Below are 20,000 nucleotides of genomic sequence, written 5' to 3' on the forward strand. Positions count from 1 at the left end.
ATACTGACAATCACACCTCATCGTTCTCTTGTTTGCATCATTATTTAATAAATGTCACTTTATTATTGTTACGTTGTTGTGCATCTCCCTCTTTTGTTGTGGCCTGTGAGCCGGTCGTAACAAGTTGGGGGCTTGTTTGCCGTGAGTATAAAACCAGGACCTTGTTTGTGGTTTTCTTTAGTTAATCCTAGTTAGTTGCTGTTGAGGCAATTTGGATTAGTTGAGCTAGTCTATTGTAGTTTAAATGTTAAGTTGTACTACAGTCATGTGTAATAGAGTTTGATGTATCAATCAGGGGACAAACGCTCATTTGCATCCAAAACCCCCAAAATATAAGTTAGCTCAAATTATTTTGTTAAATATAATATACTAAATATAGGTTCTTGTCTGGAGGTATATGTTGATCATCCAAAGAAAATAATTAAACACGGGAGCATTTCTTTCAGGGACATTTTGCAGGTTTACTACGAGTCTCATGTAGCTTTAGACTTTAAGACTAAACAGGTTTATTTAGTGTCACAGAGCCTTTCAAACACAGCTGCAATTCAAAGTTTTATTAAGAAGAAATGCTAGATATATATATATATATATATATATATATATATAAATAAATCAGCTACAAACTTGAATTATTTGGTAAATATCAATTATCAGTTTACTTTTTTGTTTTGGGAATAATCAATAAATCCTATGATTTTAATACATGTAGTTTTGGTTTAAAGGTGCTGTAGGTAGGATTGGGAAGATCCAGGACTTAGCCAACAAATTTGAACATCAACAACTTCTCAGTCCCTCCCCCCTTTCTGCTGAAGCCCAAAACGTTCTCCTAAGCCCTCATTCATTCTCCCCCATGCAGGGAGAATGAATGAGTGTGCATGAGCAGTGACTGACACTCAGTTAGACACAAAGCAAAGCAGACGATCTACGATTAAAATGTTGGTTAACATTTATTTGTGTGTCAAAATGAATAAATCTTTATTTTCAAGTATACAAATTAATATAAATAAGACTAATTAGAAAAACCTTTGTCTCTAGACACAAGTCACTGGAATTTAGATATTTTGGTATTTTGATAACATGATGTAACATCAGACTTCTTGTTAAACTGCTCACAGCTGAAACCCAGAGGACAACATGCTCAACAGCAGATAAAGACTTCATGTAAAAAAAGAAACACACACATATATATATATATATATATATATATATATATATATATATATATATATATATATGACCTTATAGTCATTTTCATGCATATTTTCCAATTCCAAGCTATATAAACTTCAATGCTAATTTGATTTAAGCATTTTCAGGTGTATTTGTGTAATGAGGGAGGGTGTGGCCTAAGTGATCAACACCCTTTATCAAGGTGTGCATAACTATTAGGCAGCTTCTTTACCTCAGACAAAATGGGCAAAAAAAGAGATTTAACAGACTCTGAAAAGTCCAAAATTGTAAAATGCCTTTCAGAGGGATGAGGCACTCTTGAAGTAGCAAAGATATTGAGGCGTGATCACCGAACACTCAAACGTTTTGTTGCAAATAGTCAACAGGGTTTCAAGAAACGCGTGGAGAAAAAAAGACGCAGATTAACTGCTAGTCTTGAGAAGAATTCAATGTGAAGTTACCAGGAACCCATTAATCTCCAGTGCCGCCATATTCCAGAAATGCAACCCACCTGGAGTGTCCAGAAGTACAAGATGTTCATTGCTTAACACCGACAACAACAACGACCACCACTTAACAAGACTCATAAGTTGAAACGTCAAGACTGGGCCAAGAAATATCTGAAGACAGATTTTTCAAAGGTTTGGTGGACAGATGAAATGAGAGTGACTCTTTCAGAGTAGTTCTTAACTCGTTTTTTAATCAGAGAACTATTTTACTTGTCATTACAAATCCTTGTGCTTTTAAATTGTCCCCTTGGGCTAAATAAAGCTATAAGCTTTAAGACAAACATACAGGGGAAATAATATGTCTCAGTTTACTCGTCATATTCAAAGTCCTCGATCTCTATTGACATTTTTATATTTCATACACAAAAAAGTGGTTTTATGAAAACATAAATAATTAAATCGTATAATTCTTATACAATTTTGTGATTTTATGGAGAAAAAAAGTTGTAATAATGTAATCAAAAAGCATCTCTCTGCTGGTGTGTGGTTTCGTGGCTCCTCATCAGCAGGAACTACAATTAAAGGATTATTTAAATGTTTTATATATATATGTGTATGTATGTATATATATATATATATATATATATATGTGTGTGTATGTATATATATATATATATATATATATATATATATATATATATATGTATGTATGTATATATATGTGTATATATGTATATATATTTATATATATATTTTATTTTCTGTATTTAACGATTTTATTCTTTCCATAAAATCACTTTTTCCTTCATTTTATTTTTTTCTTTTGAATATTACGATTTTATTGTTATTTATTCATAAATCCCTTTTCATTCTGTCAAATGTAATGCTGCATTCCAGGCAACCCGTAACTCGTGTTTTCACAACCTTCTACCCGTGAAAGTCCCCTGGAACGGCAGTCAAAGCCGTAACTTACTACCCCTGAACTCGTACCAGATGTTGTACTCCAGTTACAGTTTTTGACGTCACACACACATAAACAATAATGGCGCCTCCTGTTGATGCTGTACAGACGCCAGTGATTAACTGTGAGAAATAGAAATAAATAGGCAACGTAAAGTAATTCCACACATTGTAATCAAAACAATACACAAACGATTGTGTACTACTACAGGTTATGTTACGGAGCCCCCCTGGTCCCACTTTGTCAAAAAAATTAATTATAACTATCTCGTGGCCTCAAGATACTATCTTGTGGCCTCAAGATAGTAACTTGTGGCCTCAAGATACTATCTCGTGGCCTCAAGATAGTATCTTGTGGCCTCAAGATAAGTGTATATAAAAGGAGAATGCACAATGGAGCAGCTTTTCTCCCCAAAAATGTGAAACACTTCAATAATTAATGAACCAGTCTGCACACTCCACTATAGGCTAACTTAAAATCAGAATCAGAAATACTTTATTGATCTTTATTGATGCTATTGATAACCCGGGGGACAATTCTTGTGTCACAGTTGATGTGCACATCAAGACATTTAAAGGAATATAAATAATAATAGAAGTTGGTAAATAAACAAGTATATACATGTAAAAAGTATAAGTAGAACTGAAGCCTATTTTTCACGCGAGACGTGAGCGTGTTGAAAGCGTTTCCAGGCAAAACAGAATAGGAAAAGATGTTTATATGTCATTTAGACACACATGCATATTAATAAATGACATCTTGATGTTAGAAAGTCTCTAGGTTTTGACATCAATGTAGAAATGTAATAAAAAATGTCAGAGAAAATATTTTCAAATATTTCATCTGTCATACAGAACGAAATATTCTGTAACATATTTTGCAGTCAATACTGCCGACGTTGTCTTGCTTTAATCAGATCAGTAGGCTATATATTTATGTTTAACAACTCTCTCCCCTCCGGCGAATTCTTAACAGAAGAAGGGCTGCTTTTCTTCTGTCAACAACTCGAACTGAAAAAGAACAAATAGCGTTTTAATTTTCCATAGTAACATATGTATGTAGCCTATATATAAAAGGTAGGTAGGATAGGCTACAATAACAACATAGTGTGTGTTCTGAGTGACAGTCCAACATCAGATAGGCTATATAGGCTCTTTACAGCTACACAAAGTTGTTATAAACAGACAGCCCGCTTACCCATTTTTCAGATTTTGAATGTGTCGGTGCTATGTCCCGAGATCAGCCCTCCCTGTACCTAGCAGCAGGAGCAGCGCCGCGTCAGACACGCTTCTGGTGTGTAGGACACAGAAAAATCGCAACAGAAACGCCACGCTCGCGCGACGCATCCAGTGTGTAACCGGCCCAAAGCTCCACACCACACCGCTGCTCATATCGTTTTGATTTCTTTATCAGGGCTAATTAATACCAAAGTTAAAAATGTAAAGATTAAAAGCCACGGACATGTTTCCATAGCTGTTTCTTCCCTCTGATCACTGCCTGTGTTCTGTACAAGTCTTTTTCTAGAAGTGAGAGGCTTGTTTCAGCCTCTTTTCTCAGTAATGTGGCGCCATCTGCTGTCCTGAAACCAACATTACTCTTTATTATGTGAAATCTTTGAAACTTGAAATCATCTCTCTCTCTCTCTCTCTCTCTCTCTCTCTCTCTGTCTTTGTTCTGTCTCTCTCTCTCTCTCTCTCCCTATGTCTCTCTCTCTCTCTCCCCCTATCTCTCTCTCTCTCTCTCTCTCTCTCTCTCTCTCTCTCTCTCTCTCTCTCTCTCTCTGTCTTTGTTCTGTCTCTCTCTCTCTCTCTCTCCCTATGTCTCTCTCTCTCTCTCCCCCTATCTCTCTCCCTCTCTCTCTCTCTCTCTCTCTCTCTCTCTCTCTCTGTCTTTGTTCTGTCTCTCTTTCTCTCTCTCTCTCTCTCTCTCTCTCTCTCTCTCTCTCTCTCTCTCAATTCAATTCAATTCAATTTCAATTCAGTTTGCTGTATTTGCATGAACAAAGAAAACGTGTTGTTGTCAAAGCAGTTTACAGAAAATGCATATATAGTACATATCACATATTAATACATACAGTAGGTGTCACATAGATTATATACTACACTGGTAGTTATACAACACACTATATTTCAAAACAATGACATAACACAATATAATTCTTAACAGTTTTGTACAATATAAGTATTCCAATCTGGATTGAATCTATTAAACCAATCTGTAATGCTGGGATCTTATAGTGGTGAGTCCCTCAGGTTATGGCAGGCAGATACATATTTAACTGCCAGTGGAGTTGCTGTCCCTTCTCCTAGGAGAACTACCAGCTTCTCTGCTGATGTTAACATTGGGAAATTTGCTATTTTTTTGCTATTTTTCCAAAGTGTAAATCTCTTAGTGAAGAGAATTTTTCACAGTGGAGGAGGAAGTGTTTCTCTGTTTCTATCTCCCCTGTTGAGCAGTGAGCACATATACGCTCCTCTCTGGGCAGCCATGTCTGTCTGAGTCTTCCTGTCTCTACGGCCAGTTGGTGGTCACTGAGACTGTATTCAGTCAGGATCTGTCTCTGCTTTAGATCTCTGACAGTGTGCAGATATTCAGCAAATTTATATTCTCTGTTAAGAGTCAAATAACAATTTAGTCTACTTTGTGTTTTTGTTTGACTTTTCCAATGTTCTAAATATTGAACGATTCATAATCTGTTTTGTTCTGTTAGTTGAACCAGTGTTGATGGGAGGCTGGTTAGTTAGCTTCACATTACGTTACGTGTCATTTAGCTGACCCTTTTATCCAAAGCGACTTACAATTGCTATATATGTCAGAATTCGCACGCCTCTGGAGCAACTAGGGGGAAACATTGGTTGATGTATCGCAGTGGGAATCGAACCCGGGTCTCCCACATATGTGTCATGACCACTGCGCCATCACCACCGCTCTTGGGTTTTTAGTGCTTTAAAATGAAGTGTGTCATTTTGGCTTAAATTAAGATTTGTCCAAAATGTAATACCTCGTTTCTGTATATTTAGCAGTAATTGGAAACATCCCAGTTCTGCTCGACAGGCGTTATTTGGTGTTTTCCTGATTTCACTTCCATATAGTGCTATCGGTACAATTACACTATCAAATATTTTAGTCCAGATTCTAATTGGAATGTTAATGCTGAACAGCTTGGTTTTTAATGCATACATCCAATGTTTGTGTGGTGAGCTAGGTGGATGTTTGGAAGAGCTGCACAGCTCCTTGAGATTTCCATGTTGACCTCGTGGATGACATGTGGATGGGTGTCTGTTCTGGGGAGAAGGGGAGAAATAATCACCCTGCTGTCAAGGAATTCCCTGGAGGCCTTCTCAGCCATCTTGGCCATAGCCTCCTCAGTGCCTCAGTGTAGGGTGTGAAGGTCATTGTTGCCTGTGTGCACCACGATGTACTGGGGCCTCCCCAATGTGTCCTGTCTGAGCAGCTCCATGGCATGGCCTGTGTTTTTGCAGCGTTTGGCTGTGGTGTTGAGGCCAGGGAAAAGCCGTTTGGTGTTCAGGTATTTACCATTTGAGTCCATGAGTAGGACCATCTGTGCTTCTAGCTTGGCTGCCCTGTTAGGGCTGAGCTCTGTGTAATATGGGGGTTGGGCAGCAGGGATGGGGGTCTTTGCCTGGGGGGGAGTCTCTGGGTGTCAGGGTTGGAGACCTGGGTAAAGGCTGTGGAAGGTGGACTGCTAGTGTCAGAGGGAGTTGTTGCTTTGGTAGCAAGGGAGAGGGTAGGTGTTGGGACAGCGGCATGTTTGTAGCTGGGAAGAGATTCATAGCAGCTCTTCTTCAGGAGTTGCTCCCTCATCTCCTGGAACTCTTTGCTGAAGCTCAGGTCTCTGTTGGTTGCATCCTCCTTTATTTTCAAGGTCTGGGCTCTGAGTGTGGTGTTCTCCTCTTCCAGCTTGAGTATGGTCTGTGTCAGCTGTCCGAGTCTCCTCTGGGTCTCCTTCAGCTCTGTGGTGGTGACTTCACTTCCCTACTCAGCTCTGCGATGGCCTCATGGCTGTCCCCCTTTAGCTGGTGGAGCTCATGTCTTAGCTGATGGGTGGTTTCAGATTCAGCGAGTCTGGCCATATAGTGAGCTCTTTGAACTCTGTGAAGTCCAGCTCCAGGAGGGACAGGCTATCTCTCAGTTGTTGAAAGAGCTTGGAGGGTGTTGGAGGGACAGGGCCAGATGGACTGGTTTTAAGCGTCTGGTTCTGTGACTTCTGGGATCATGGTGCCACCCTCCTCTTCTTGATCTGATCCTGTCTCTCTTCCCATAGTGATGCAACTGGTACAAGGTTGGTCTCTTTCAGCCTCTGCTTTCAGCTTGGGGAAGAGTTCCTCCAAGGAGTTGAGGCTTGCCTCATTTCCCTGTACGAGCACTGTACGTTTTTTAGTGCAATAAGTAACAGTGAGTAATGGGTTGTCTGTATCGAGGGTTTCGACTCCTGACACACAGTTAAGCGGCCTCCACGACAAATGCCTTCTTTGGCAATGTGTGAGTAACTGTTACAGATGGCCTGCTTCCATTTATTAATGTTATTTGTATGAAATGTATTTTTTTTATCTTTTTGCTGTTGCAAAAAATATAATCGGCGAACAGTTGTTCTGTGTTGGACAGGAGTGTTGCCTCTTTGTGTTTCTTCTTTGCTTTAGCAAGTTAGTTTCAGTTAGCAGGGTATTCTACCTCTCTGCTGCATCTGTTGCTTTTTAGTTCAGTCTCTCTCTCTCCCTCTCTCTCCAAACCAACTATTTCATTAGGAACTAAATTAAGAAGCAGTGGCTGAGGTTATGGGATGGAGATCTGAACTTCTTACAAGTTCAAAGTATCATATTTGAAATGGAACTAAGAACAAAAATTCAGACAGAGCAATCAATCCATAACAAAGGAATAATTTAAAGTGCAGTTCAGTGGCTTCACCTGGACAGGTGATAGCTGTCCTGGATATGCTATATAATATAAATAACGCAGGATAAAAGAACAGACAGGAATACATAGATACATGGACCTTCAATTTTACATGGACCTTCACAGACCAATTTCCAAAAACAGGCTCTGGAAATTCAGCTTTGAATCATCTGCTTGAGATAGATGATGATATAAGACTTGTGTAACTCCAGTAACACGACACAAGATGGCGACAGAGCTCCACCTCTCCCCGCTGCTGCTGGGAGGAAACGAGCTGAGCTGAGGAGTGGTTGGTGGCCGAAACCGAAAGTATAAAACCGTTAACTGGTCGCCATTATGTGAGAGAACAGCTCCGTCTTTGTTCCAATAGTTAATCGACAACTATGAAGCTTCTTCTGGATCTGCTGTGTTTGTGTCTTCTGTGTTTGACTGAAAAAACACTTTGTGATGAAAACGGTAAGAATTACTAACTTTGTAGATATGAAGACAGACAAACGGACTGATTGACAGACTGGGTGTTGTCTCATCATAAGATAAATATCACCAGAACGCTCTATATGGACTAATATAGGCCTACTCCATATTAGCGTCAATAACACATAGACCTAACCCTTCACAGCACAGGTTATTGATCTGATTGTTCCTCACAGATGACCTCGGTGCTTTTTAAAGTTCGTCACAATTTGGCATTCAGTTAGTTTTTGTACGGGAGGAAACCGGAAACCCCCGAATTTAGAATCTGTAAAAGAAGGCCTTTAATGACAGCTGAATAAATGAAAGGGGAGACAGAGGGGGGAATGACATGCAGCAAAGGGCCGCAGGTCCGAGTCGTATCCGGGCCCGCTGCGTCGAGGAGTGAACCTCTAGATATGGGCGCCTGCTCTACCAACTGAGCTATCCGCGCCCGAAACATTAGGATACTTTTTTATGGTAAAAATGACTGAAACAATCAAAATAGTTCTGTCACTCTCAATTAGGTCTAACTGATTAATCGACTGATCATTTCAGCTGTACTACTTGTAGTAAATAGTATATATTCCTCACAGATGACCTCAGGTTTTCTTAAGTTTTTGGGTGAGGGAGGAACCGCAGGGTGACACATTAAACCATTTAAAGTGCTAAACATGCCTAACGTTGTTATTATTTAGCAGTGGTGGAAGAAGTATTCAGATCCTTTACTTCAGTAAAAATATTAATACCACACTGTAAAGTACTCTGTTGCAAGTAGGCCTACAAGTCCTGCATTGAAAATAATACTTTAATAAAAGTATGTGAGTATCATCAGGAAAATGTACTTAAAGTATTAAAAGTAAAAGTATTCAATGCAGAACAATCCTCCCATTGTAGAAAGAGTAAAGGATCCAAACAGTTGTGTGTTTAATGGTCTAATCATTTTCAGCTGGACTTGTAGGCCGTTATATTGTTGGCTAGATTAATTTATAAAAAGCTGTCAGATTAATGTAGTGGAGTAAAAAGTACAACATCTCTGAAATGTAGCGGAGTAGATGTAGAAAGTGGCATGAAAAGAAAAGTACCTCAATTTTGTACTTAAGTAAATGTACTTAGTTACATTCCACCACTGTTATTTAGGTTCTTTTCTACAGGAGAGTTGTGTATGTGAGGAGAGAAGATTGATGTCTTTTTTCCTGTGATTCCACTTCCTCAAAAACTCTTTATCACAACTCTAAATGAGGAAATGTTTTTCATCAGGAGGATGTCACAGACATAAAGTCAGAATCAGTTGATCCATACAACATACCAGTGTTCAGATCCTTTAGTAGAAGTACTAATACCACACTGGGAAAATACTCTGTTACAACTAGAAGTCCTGCATTGAAAATTTTACTCAAGTAGAAGTAAAAGAAAAGTTACTTAATGTTAAAGTTAAAGTAATCAATGCAGATAAATCCTCACATTCGAGAAGCTGGAAACATGACATGTTTTTATGTGAAAAATGACTGTACACAAGTGTGTAAAATACATAATAAAATTTCATTTTAAATATAGTCAAAAAATTCAGTACATGTCCACTCCTTTTTTATGGCTGTTGTAGAATAATTCTGGTGACACGCATAAACATACTGATTAATACATGACTTTATCTTCCAGGACCAACAGTCATCACAGTTGAAGGAGGGACTGATGTCATGTTACCCTGCTCTCTCAGCACCAAGGAGAATATTACTTCAAAACTCTTTGACTGGAGGAAAGTTGCTCAGAAAGATGATGGTCTGAAGGAGGTGTTCCTGTATGATGGAGGCAGTCATTACAACAACGGTCTAGATGGTCAGAGTGAAGAGTTCAAAGGTCGAGTCTCTCATTTTCAAGATGAACTGAAACACGGCAACGCCTCCATAATCATCAGAAATACACAGATATCTGACAGTGGAGAATACACCTGTGATTTTCCTCGTCTTCGGCCACCTCAAATATTCTACATTGAGCTTGTTGTTGGTGAGTACTGAAATAATTATGGCAGATGAGAAATTAGACTACAAACTAAACTGCTGTATAAAATGTTTTTTTCTGCTTTAATAATTATTAGGGGTGTGCAAAAAAATCGATTCACATTCATATCTCGATTCAAGCTCTACCGATTCAAAATCAATTCATAGAATTAAAAAAATTGATTCTTTTTTTAAATTGTATGTGTACTGCAATCACATGGGAAAAGTAACTACATTTACATACTTTGAATTGTTTGTTAAATTGATAATCGTTTTTTAAATCAAAAATGAACCCTTAATCATTATTAATTGATAGTTCTGCATGTAAACATACTGATTACATGAATGCATGTTTTTATCTTCCAGAGCCAAAAGTCATCATAGTGAAAGAAGACAGTGTTGTTGTGTTACCCTGCTCTCTCAGCACCAAGGAGGACATTGAGTCAGAACTGTTTGACTGGAAGAAAGTTGCTCAGAAAGATGATTGTCAGAAGGAGGTGTTCTTTTATAATGGAAGCAGCAATAAGAACAAAAACTGCTTTCCAGGTCAAGTCTCTCATTTTCCAGATGAACTGAAACACGGCAACGCCTCCATAATCATCAGAAATACAAAGATATCTGACAGTGGAGTCTACACCTGTGATTTTCCAAATCTTCAGCCACGTAACATATACACCATTAAGCTAGTTGTTGGTGAGTACTTTTATTAAACAGTTGAATATGACGACTCATGTTCTGAAACTCCAGCAGTCTATATATGACCTTATTTGTTTCACGCACACTCTGATCTTAACCCATCCACACAAGCACTTTAACATAACTTTTCTTTTGCCTTTTAGATGGCGTCTTAAAAGACAGATCAGAGGAAAACATCCCAGGTAAGTCCTGAGGGCTATTTCACAAAACCTAGATCACGGATTAAGCTGGGATGTCCCATTTATCCTGGATGAATTAAGCCTTGACTCGGTTTCACGAAAGCAGAAGCACAGTTACCATGGAGATTTATTCTGACCAGGCTAACAGCCAGGATTTATTAATCCTGGGGCCTTTTCTGTTCACTCAGCAGTGGGTTTTAACTTATTTATATGACCATGCATATACCTGACCGTGAATATACTGGCTGTTGTTGAGATGATAAGAAAAGGCTGATAAAGTGTGTTTTAAATGAAGGCAGTTATTGAAGGTCAATATATAAGGTGTTACACATCTGTGTTAGTGGTTCTAACAATGGCAGATTGGTCGGTGACCAAGACATTTTAGTTGATTTATTTCTTCTTCTATTCTTTAACAATAATTGACCATACATGCAGTATGTTACTCTTCCATGTGCATTTAATTTGCCATTCTTAGCACATCATTTGTGTTTTGTCCAGTGAAATGGGACTATAATTTTAGAGGAGTATACAATTATAGTCTTAGTTCACTGGCCCCCACTCCTATTATGGAGCCAACTTTAATGTAGGATGTTGTGTCCTCTTGGCAGGGCATGTCAGCCAGCAGATTTAAGGTAGATCAGCATATTAATATTATATTAACTGTATACATGTTGTGATGTTGGTCTTTGCTTATATTTTCCCTTTCTCACTGACACGCCTGTGTGTGTGTGTGTGTGTGTGTGTGTGTGTGTGTGTGTGTGTGTGTGTGTGTGTGTGTGTGTGTGTGTGTGTGTGGCCTCTAAATAACATGATCACCCACACACTGAGAAAGTGCCACCTACAATATTAAATGAAGTTAACTGTTGACACACTACAGTAACGTGAGCTATTTAAATTAACTGATACATAGTTAAACCTCATTATCTCTTACCGGGGTATCTCCGTGTGTACTTCCTCCACAACAATCCCACCAATCGGTCCCAAACGTCCCAGTTAGAGAGGAAATGACGTAAACATTTTCTTTGTAAATCTTTACAATCATTCCCTGAAAGAGCAGCAACACAGAGAGGGTGGAAGGTGATGGCCAAAGCCTGACATCTGGCGTGTGAGCCACGTGCCAGATGTCACTTCATCCTGGAAATATGAAAATATGGTTTTAATGATGTCGCTCGCTATCTAACACTCATATGATTTTGTTGACTAATTGATTAGTTAATTTAATCGACAGATCTGTAAAACTGAGTTCCTCTACAAAGAATGATGCTGAAGCATCACTTTAGATCATCTGCTTACCAGAGATGTGCTCAGATGTTTCTGGTAAATAAGCCATTCAGCATGAAAAACCATGAAACTGAGATCATTCTTCTATGTGTTGGACTTCACTTAAAAGTGGAGACATTTATATGCCAACATCTCTTAAGTTTGTGTAAATGTTAATGATTTATAGGGTTTATTTTTAGTACTTATTGTGCACTGGCCTCACTTTATTATAACAACTTTTTATATTGTTGTAGAACATAAAAACATTGCAGAACCAGAATCTGACTCATACTGGAAGAAGTTAAGTCTGCAACAACGTTGAAGTGTGTAATTTAGGCTTAAATTGTTCTTTTCTGTTTCTCCCTGTGTTTTTCTCTCACACTGTTATAAACATTTTAAAGCAGGGAAGGGATGAAACACACATCCCAGTCTTACATTTGAATGCTGTGATTGTCTTATATAGTTTATATAATTATCTGTTTCATATTCACAGGTGCAGCTTTAAAACCATCTGTTACAACAGCAGACTCAGCGCTGCTGCAGTGTGAAGTTCATGGGAATCCAAAACCTAAAGTAGAGCTGCAGGACAGTGATGGAAACAACCTTAATGCTACAGTAACACAGGACTCAGAAAGAGAAGGCAGCTTCTACATCACCCTCCAAACTACTGTGACCAAGACCGGCACCTATCGCTGTGTAGCAACACAGGAGGAAATCAAACATCAGATTTATGCTGAGATCTCTGTCCATATAAGTGGTAAGATTTAAATTGTTTTGTTTATGGGTTATTTATTTGCAAAATTTTATAGGTGGAAATATGTGTGGCCTGTATCATGAGATTCACCTATATTCAGTTACTGGCCAAAACACCTTCACCTTGATTATAGCGCCTCCTCCTGGTGGATATCAGTCATTTTTAGTGTCTGAGGCTACATCCACACTACTAGGTAGGGCTGGACGATTTTGGCTAAAATCATAATCACGATTAATTGAACAAGTTACCTCGATTACGATTATTGAACGATTATTTTAAATTTTTTTTCTTTTCTTATACTGTAAATATGTTCACGGTTATTTTTTCTAATGAAAGAGTGCATAATCCTATCTTTGTGATTCTAAAATAAGGAAACAACACACAGATAGCAATTAATTTCAAACAACTGAACTGAAATCTACAACAGTAGATTTTACAATGAAATAAAAACGTCTTATAAAAAAGTAATTTAAGTTTTAATGTAAAAAAAAAAAAAGTTTCCTAAAAATGTAGAAAATAAATAATAAATGTCCATCGCAAGATTAACGGGAACCTGTGGTTAACTGTCTTTTCGGAGTTAAACTCCACAAGCACACACACACACACACACACACACACACACACAGCGCTGCAGGCAGAGGCAGGGTCTGTTCTGAGTATAATAAAGCCCCGTCTGTGTTGAGCAAAACATTACGTGAATTACTACGAGAATGGACGTGCATTTAATATAGGAAAAGTGCACAAGTATTAGCATCATCTGTTGTTGTTGTATGTGATGCTAAGGTCTAGTGACGATGCTATAAAGACCGTTGCCGTGCTTGCGTCACTCCCTTACCCCTCCTACCAGTCCCTATGGCCACTTGGCCGGTGGGAATGCAAACGGGAAAAAAGATTTTGGGGGAGAGTAGTTCTTAGAACTGCTTAGAAGTGTACTTTCCCTCTAAAAAGTACAACTACTATCCGATCGGAAAGCACCTATGGTCGCAGACTGGACGGGGTGGAGTCACGTGACTACACACGCGGTGGCCGTAATATGTTTTAAGGGGAAAGTACATTAACACACAGTGGGCGGCCGCGGAAATATTAATAGGATTAAAAGACCGAAATAACCGACTTGGTAAAATTACGTCGGTTATAGGCTCTGAATTTCGGTTACGATTATTTTTCGATTAATCATCCAGCCCTACTACTAGGTTTTCATTTTTAAGCAGCGTTGTGAGACAAACCCGATCTCCGTCCTCACAAGAGTTTCAGCTCCAGTAGCAGAACTAATCTCTGTACATTTTAACACATCCAACAACAAAAAGAAGTTTTTTCCAAAGGTCTCCGTTTGTGCCCGTCCAGACTACAAAGCAACCCTGGAGTTTTCAAACCAAACGGGGGCAGCAGAGTTTCCAAATGTCTCCGTTTTAGGGGCTCGGAAACGAGGAATGTTAACGTGAGGCGTAAACGTAGCAAAAAGATATTTGTTTTTAAACCAAAAGGTAGTAGTGTAAATGTAGCCTGAGGTACCTGCACCAGTCTATACCACCACTAAAAGATTCACCTGAATAACTTATACATAGTTTGCTGCAGTAGTAATAATAATAATAATAATAATAATAGTAGTAGTAGTAATAGTAGTAGTAGTAGTAGTAGTAGTAGTAGTAAACCTTAAAGTCCTGTTGACACCTCTTTCCTCTGCAAATCTCACAATTTGAAACTGCTGCTGAAAATGGGCGAATCTCAACAAAGCTAAAAGTTGACGTCAACTCCTCAACTCCTACCTTATCTGGCTCTACCTTCTATCTTTTTGTCACGCCCCAACATTTACATAGCCCACTGATCTGGGATCAGTTTGTCTTGTGAATCTAGGTCGAGCAGATCTCAGAAATGTTATACATTGTTCGTGTGATATTTCATTACTAAATTCACTTCTGAGACTTTTTTATGCGAGAAATCAACTATGTAGAGCTCAAATATGGGCCATTTTACGAAAATTGATGGCTAATTGCAAATTTAGTACGACTGTTTCGGATTTCAGAAGCTCCACAGTCTGACGTGGGAGAGGCCAGTGCCTGCCCGGATCGCTGGCTTGCTTCCCGGACTGTACACCTTCACACCCCGCTGCGCGCTGGCTGGAGCTCTCTTAGGAGATACGGAATACTGGCCCAGAAAAAAAAGTGTTTAGGATCAGTGCTTGAAGTGGAAAAAAAGGTGCTGGTACTCTCTTGCATTGGCAAATCATTATGACATTTGAGATTTCTACAGTGAAAAACTAAACTTGGAGATATTGCTGGTACATCAACAATTTATTGTTATTTATTAACAACATAAATGTATGTATTTATTTAAACAAGTCGTGTGTGTGTGTGTGTGTGTGTGTGTGTGTCATTCTCTTGACAGCTGTTGTAAAATGGTGCTGCAGCTCCTTTAAGAGAGCTCTGTGCGTGCGTGTGTGTGTGTGTGTGTGTGTGTGTGTGTGTGGGAAGGGGGCAGAGGAGAAATAGAGAGAGGAAGCAGACGTGTAGATGAGACCGGAGCAGAGTTGGTGGAATAAGTTTTAAGTGTTGTACACAGTGTGTGTGGTGTCCGAAACAAACTGGACACAGAGCAGTGAAAAATCTGTTACGGTCAAGGGGGTAAGCTTCGCTTCAGAGCTCGAACCTCCTATGGCGCCATTTTGATGCTACAAAACGATCACCTCCCGTTGGCATTCCATTGACTGCCATTCATTTTGACGTCACTTTGACAGCGAATAACTTTACATCTGAAGAGTTTAAAGACTCTATTTGTCCATTGTTTATTTCTAAAGAAACACAACAATGTATAAAAGGCTCCATTACCTTGTACCTCACGTTATGGCTCCGTAGCAGACATTTTTGTAAAAATAGGCTAACAATTGTGTCATAACCACGAGACTTACTGTCTCATAGTAGAGGAATTACCGTATAGTACAGGAGAAGCTCTCAGGCAGTTTGGACTTACATTAGCTGTTTAAGTGTAATTACTAATGTTAACTATCATTTTAGTGATCAATAATTAGCCTGTGTCTATGTTATCTCCTTACATATACCTACGCTCTCCGTCTCTGCTAGATTGGGAATGATTGAGATTTCTCTTGGCACAGCTACCAGAAGACTTCCAACTTTCAGACACGTTGCTCATATCACATTTACGTCGGTTTTCTCAGTTGGAGGCTGCGCAGTAACGCTCAGCGCTCACCGGAAAAGTGCTTCTAACGGCCTTCACTGGTCTCCGTCCAGAGCAACGGGATCTGTTGGTCCATTCTTATATACAGTCTATGGTTACGGTCAGGCTGCAGGCATCAGACAGCTTTTCCGAACTAGCTAAGCAAACTTCTGATAGGGTGGGCCAACTGCTTGCCTTTACGTAATTTGTCAAGATCCGAGGTGAGTCACGTAGTGCCCTCTGGGTAGTGTAGTTTATGTAACGTAAGGGTCAATCTTTCTGACACTGTCAGTGGTAGAGTACCAGCTATATGCCAGAAGTAGCGGTACGCAAGAAAAAGTGCAGGTACGCTTAAGAGTAAAATGTAGAAGTGCCAGTAGTGCGTACCGCTGAGTACCGGCCCACTTCAAGCACTGTTTAGGAGGTGTTTGTGTGCGCAACACACTGGGGGATGATTAAACTAACGAAACTCTGTATCTAGTGCTTTGTACAGTAACATTAGTTGATGAGTTTATGTCTCGGGGCTAAATGAAGTTTGAAACCAGCGCCGGCCGGGCGTGTTGGACATGTCTGTAGTTTGGAACGTTACAGTGTGAAAGCTCAGAAAAAAAGAAAAAAAAAAGATTGTGAGTGTGTGTATGTGTGTGTGTGTGTGTGTGTGTGTGTGTGTGTGTGTGTGTGTGTGTGCGCGCGTGTGTGCGCAGCGCTGTCTATGTGTGCCTGTGTGCGTGCGTGCGCAGCGCTGTCTATATGTGTGTGTGTGTGTGTGTGTGTGTGTGTGTGTGTGTGTGTGTGTGTGTGTGTGTGTGTGTGTGTGTGTGTGCAGCACTGTCTGTGTGTGTGTGGCGTGCGCAGCACTGTCTGTGTGCCTGTGTGTGTGTGTGTCTGTGTCTGTGTGTGCAACCAATCAGTAGGCAGCTCATCTAAATATTCATGAACATACCATATTTGGAAGAAAAGCTCTTGTTCCAAATAGGGCCAAAACCCAGGGATGCATTAGGACCCATAAAATAGCAACCGAGACATTTTCAGCCCAATCAATGCTACATACCTTATTAGGAGACCTTAAGGCACAGTGTGAAATACCCTATATAATCATTATATCACCCCTTTAATAAACATAAATGTATATACAATTTAATGTACAACAAATTTAATAAAATCAAGGTGGCAAGTTAAAAACATTTAAATCAATCAAATCAAAGTGGACATGGTGGAAGTTATGTAGGGTATGTGTATCTAAACAGATGTGTTTTAACCTTTGTGTTTTCTTCCCATCGACCATGCACTTGTTGTCCTCCCGGGTCGTTTTGCCAGGTTATAAAGCATGAAGTATAAATTATCACCCAATTTTGTGTTACATCTTCTAGCCAACTTATTTCCAACCTATTACCACTAGTTTTACACTTATTATTTTAATATATGGTCAAAAAAACGCATTTATATAAAATTATACCTAATTTCTGAGTTAAAAAAAGGTGAAATTATGAATTATTTTGACTAACAGTTGAGATCAACAGGAACATATATTGATGGGTTATCACAGACTGGTATAAGTCAAAGTTTAGTCAGGATACTGTTTTGAAACCATTTAAATTTTTTAATGGCAGCCAATAATCCCACTTGTTGTCCTCCTGGGTCATAATTGACCTGGTCCGTTTTGCCTATTAATAAAGCATATAGTATAAATTATCACCCAATTCTGTTTTACACCTTCTAGACAACTCCATTCCAATTCATTACACTTATTTTTGGAATGTATGGTGAATAAACTTCATTTACATGAAATAATACCTAATTTTGGGTTAAAATAAGCATAAATTATGAATTATTTTCATTATAGTTGAGATCAGATGAATCTATGTTTATGGATAATCACTGACTGGTATATGTTAGTGATTAGTCAGGATATGGTTTTGAAACAATAATCCCACCTGGTGTCTTCCCAGGTAAAAAGTGACTTGGTCTGCTTTGCTTGTTTATAAAGCATAGACAATTATAATTTATCACTCAATTCTGTGTTACCAACTTCATTCCAACTCATCACAGCTAGTTTTACACTTGTTTTTTCCATTTATAGTCAACAGACCTCATTTACATGAAATTAAACCTAATTTCTGAGTAAAATGAGGCGAGATCATTAGTTATTGGATTAATGGCTGGTATATGAAAATGATTAGCAAGGATATCCCCAGGTCAAAATTAACTGATGCAATTGTATTCACAAACAACAGAGTTTGTAGTTTGAAGTTGTGTCTGTATGTTTGTATTTGTGTGTGTGTGTGTGTGTGTGAGATTGTGTGTGTGTATGTGTGTTTGTGTTTGTGTGTGCGTGCGCACGCACGTGTGTGTGTGCATGTGTGTGTCTGTGTACATTTTTATGTCAGGACAGCACAAGAGCGTGATATATTGCAGGTCTCAGCTGTTTGTGTGTGTGGGTGTGTTTGTGTGTGTGTGTGTGTGTGTGTGTGTCTGTGTGTGTGTGTGTGTGTGTGTGCACGCATGTGTGTGCACGTCTGCATGTACATGTGTGTCCATCTGTGTGCGTGTTCATCTGCTGAAAAGTACAGTAGTGTGATCCATTGCCCTATGCACCAGGTGTGTGTGTGTGTGTGTGTGTGTGTGTGTGTGTGTGTGTGTGTGTGTGTTTATGTGCTGAAAAGCAGCCAGCCCCACGTGCTTTGTCCAATCAGCTGCAGCCATCGCGGTTGTAGGAGGGTGTAGACTGGTTTCTTTGCTTGTCAGTGGTCAGTGAAGAGAAACTGGTGGCAAGCTCACTAGCGAGTAATGCTGGGAAGAGGGGCGATCCCATCTGTGAAAACACCAGCGCACAGATTCATTAATGAGTGGACCGTGGCTGGTCTCGTTGTCACGAAGCAGACTAACAACAACAGAGTCATCTGCATACTTGATAATGGTTCTGTTGTCATATTTGCTCTGACACATATCTGTGAGAAGAATGAATAACAAAGTTGACAACACACACCCTTGTGGGGAACCTGTGGAGGAACACTTTCAGTCGGACAAAATACCTTTGACCCTAGTCTCGCTTTGCCAGACCTTCCTTCACAACGCTGTGGAGGAGGGTCTGGCTAGTCCACACAGCATTATGGGATAAGAGAAAAACAACCTCTGGTGGAACGTGTACGTTCAAAAGTTGTTTTAGTCAGACAACAGAAAACTCAGATTGGACAGATAGTCTAGCTAGCTGTCTGGATTTACCCTGCAGAGATCTGAGGAGCAGTTAACCATAGTCCTCAGAAATCACCCGGAGTTTAGAATTCCAACACAAAGGAAGCATTGGGTAACGGAAATCCGGTCAGAAAACAAAGGACATACGGTGGAATCCCAGAAGTGGAAGGTCGGGGCTATAGACTACCTAGACCCTAACAGTGGCGTAGGCAGAAATAGTATTTTGGGGCGGGCCAGTACAAAAGTGAGTGGACCATTTTCAAAAAGACGTAGAAGTAGCAAAAAGGAAAAACTGAAAAAACAGCAACAATTTTACCTTCCAACATATACTGCATTACAACAGCAAAGCAGTACTGTCTACAACATGCTCAACCAACAAAGCTCAATCTAAAAAGTTTGCACACAACAATATAGACAAAAAGCTGTCAATTTTAACCTATTCAGGCTAAAATATATTTGCACTGGCAGAACCAGCAGCATTGGCTCTGCACAGCACTGTTATAAAATTAACCATTTTATTGCACAAAGTGGCAACTAAACATGAACCCAAACAGCAGAGAGGCGTTTACATACTGCATGACATAGAACAGCCTACATCAGACAGAAATCACACATGTAACATATCCTTTGTGCATTCATAACAGCATTGTTGCTTCAGGACAATGGTCAGATCATGAGCAGCAAATCAAAAGAGAAAATCAAAGAATGAAAACTTCCTGCCAAGCATTGTTTAAATTATGAAAGATATAATGAAAAGTGGCCAGCAAGGCACCAAATCTTAGACAGTGTATGGAGTCCACAGCAGTG

At 39.4% G+C, this 20,000-nt stretch overlaps 2 protein-coding genes and 2 long non-coding RNA genes across 4 annotated transcripts in view; 2 read left to right on the plus strand and 2 right to left on the minus strand.

The window, feature by feature from the left end:
- LOC118496173 overlaps nt 1–5,302 on the plus strand; it is an 18,226-nt gene extending 12,924 nt beyond the window's left edge. The window contains exons 2-3 of the long non-coding RNA XR_004898660.1: nt 1,511–1,512; nt 5,291–5,302. This is a non-coding gene — a long non-coding RNA (uncharacterized LOC118496173). The remainder of the gene's footprint in view (nt 1–1,510; nt 1,513–5,290) is intronic.
- Nucleotides 1–13,021, minus strand: part of LOC118496168 — a 13,497-nt gene extending 476 nt beyond the window's left edge. Inside the window, exons 1-2 of the long non-coding RNA XR_004898656.1 lie at nt 13,010–13,021; nt 6,573–6,584 (exon numbers count right to left, since the gene is read on the minus strand). This is a non-coding gene — a long non-coding RNA (uncharacterized LOC118496168). The remainder of the gene's footprint in view (nt 1–6,572; nt 6,585–13,009) is intronic.
- nfkb1 (nuclear factor of kappa light polypeptide gene enhancer in B-cells 1) overlaps nt 1–20,000 on the plus strand; it is a 1,201,612-nt gene that overhangs the window by 541,801 nt on the left and 639,811 nt on the right. The gene's annotated exons all lie outside the window — the stretch shown is intronic.
- Nucleotides 1–20,000, minus strand: part of sqstm1 (sequestosome 1) — a 585,288-nt gene that overhangs the window by 63,480 nt on the left and 501,808 nt on the right. The window lies entirely within an intron of this gene.

This window comes from Sander lucioperca, chromosome 1 (genome assembly GCF_008315115.2).
Source record: "Sander lucioperca isolate FBNREF2018 chromosome 1, SLUC_FBN_1.2, whole genome shotgun sequence".
In the NCBI taxonomy this organism is placed as follows: Eukaryota; Metazoa; Chordata; class Actinopteri; order Perciformes; family Percidae; genus Sander; species Sander lucioperca.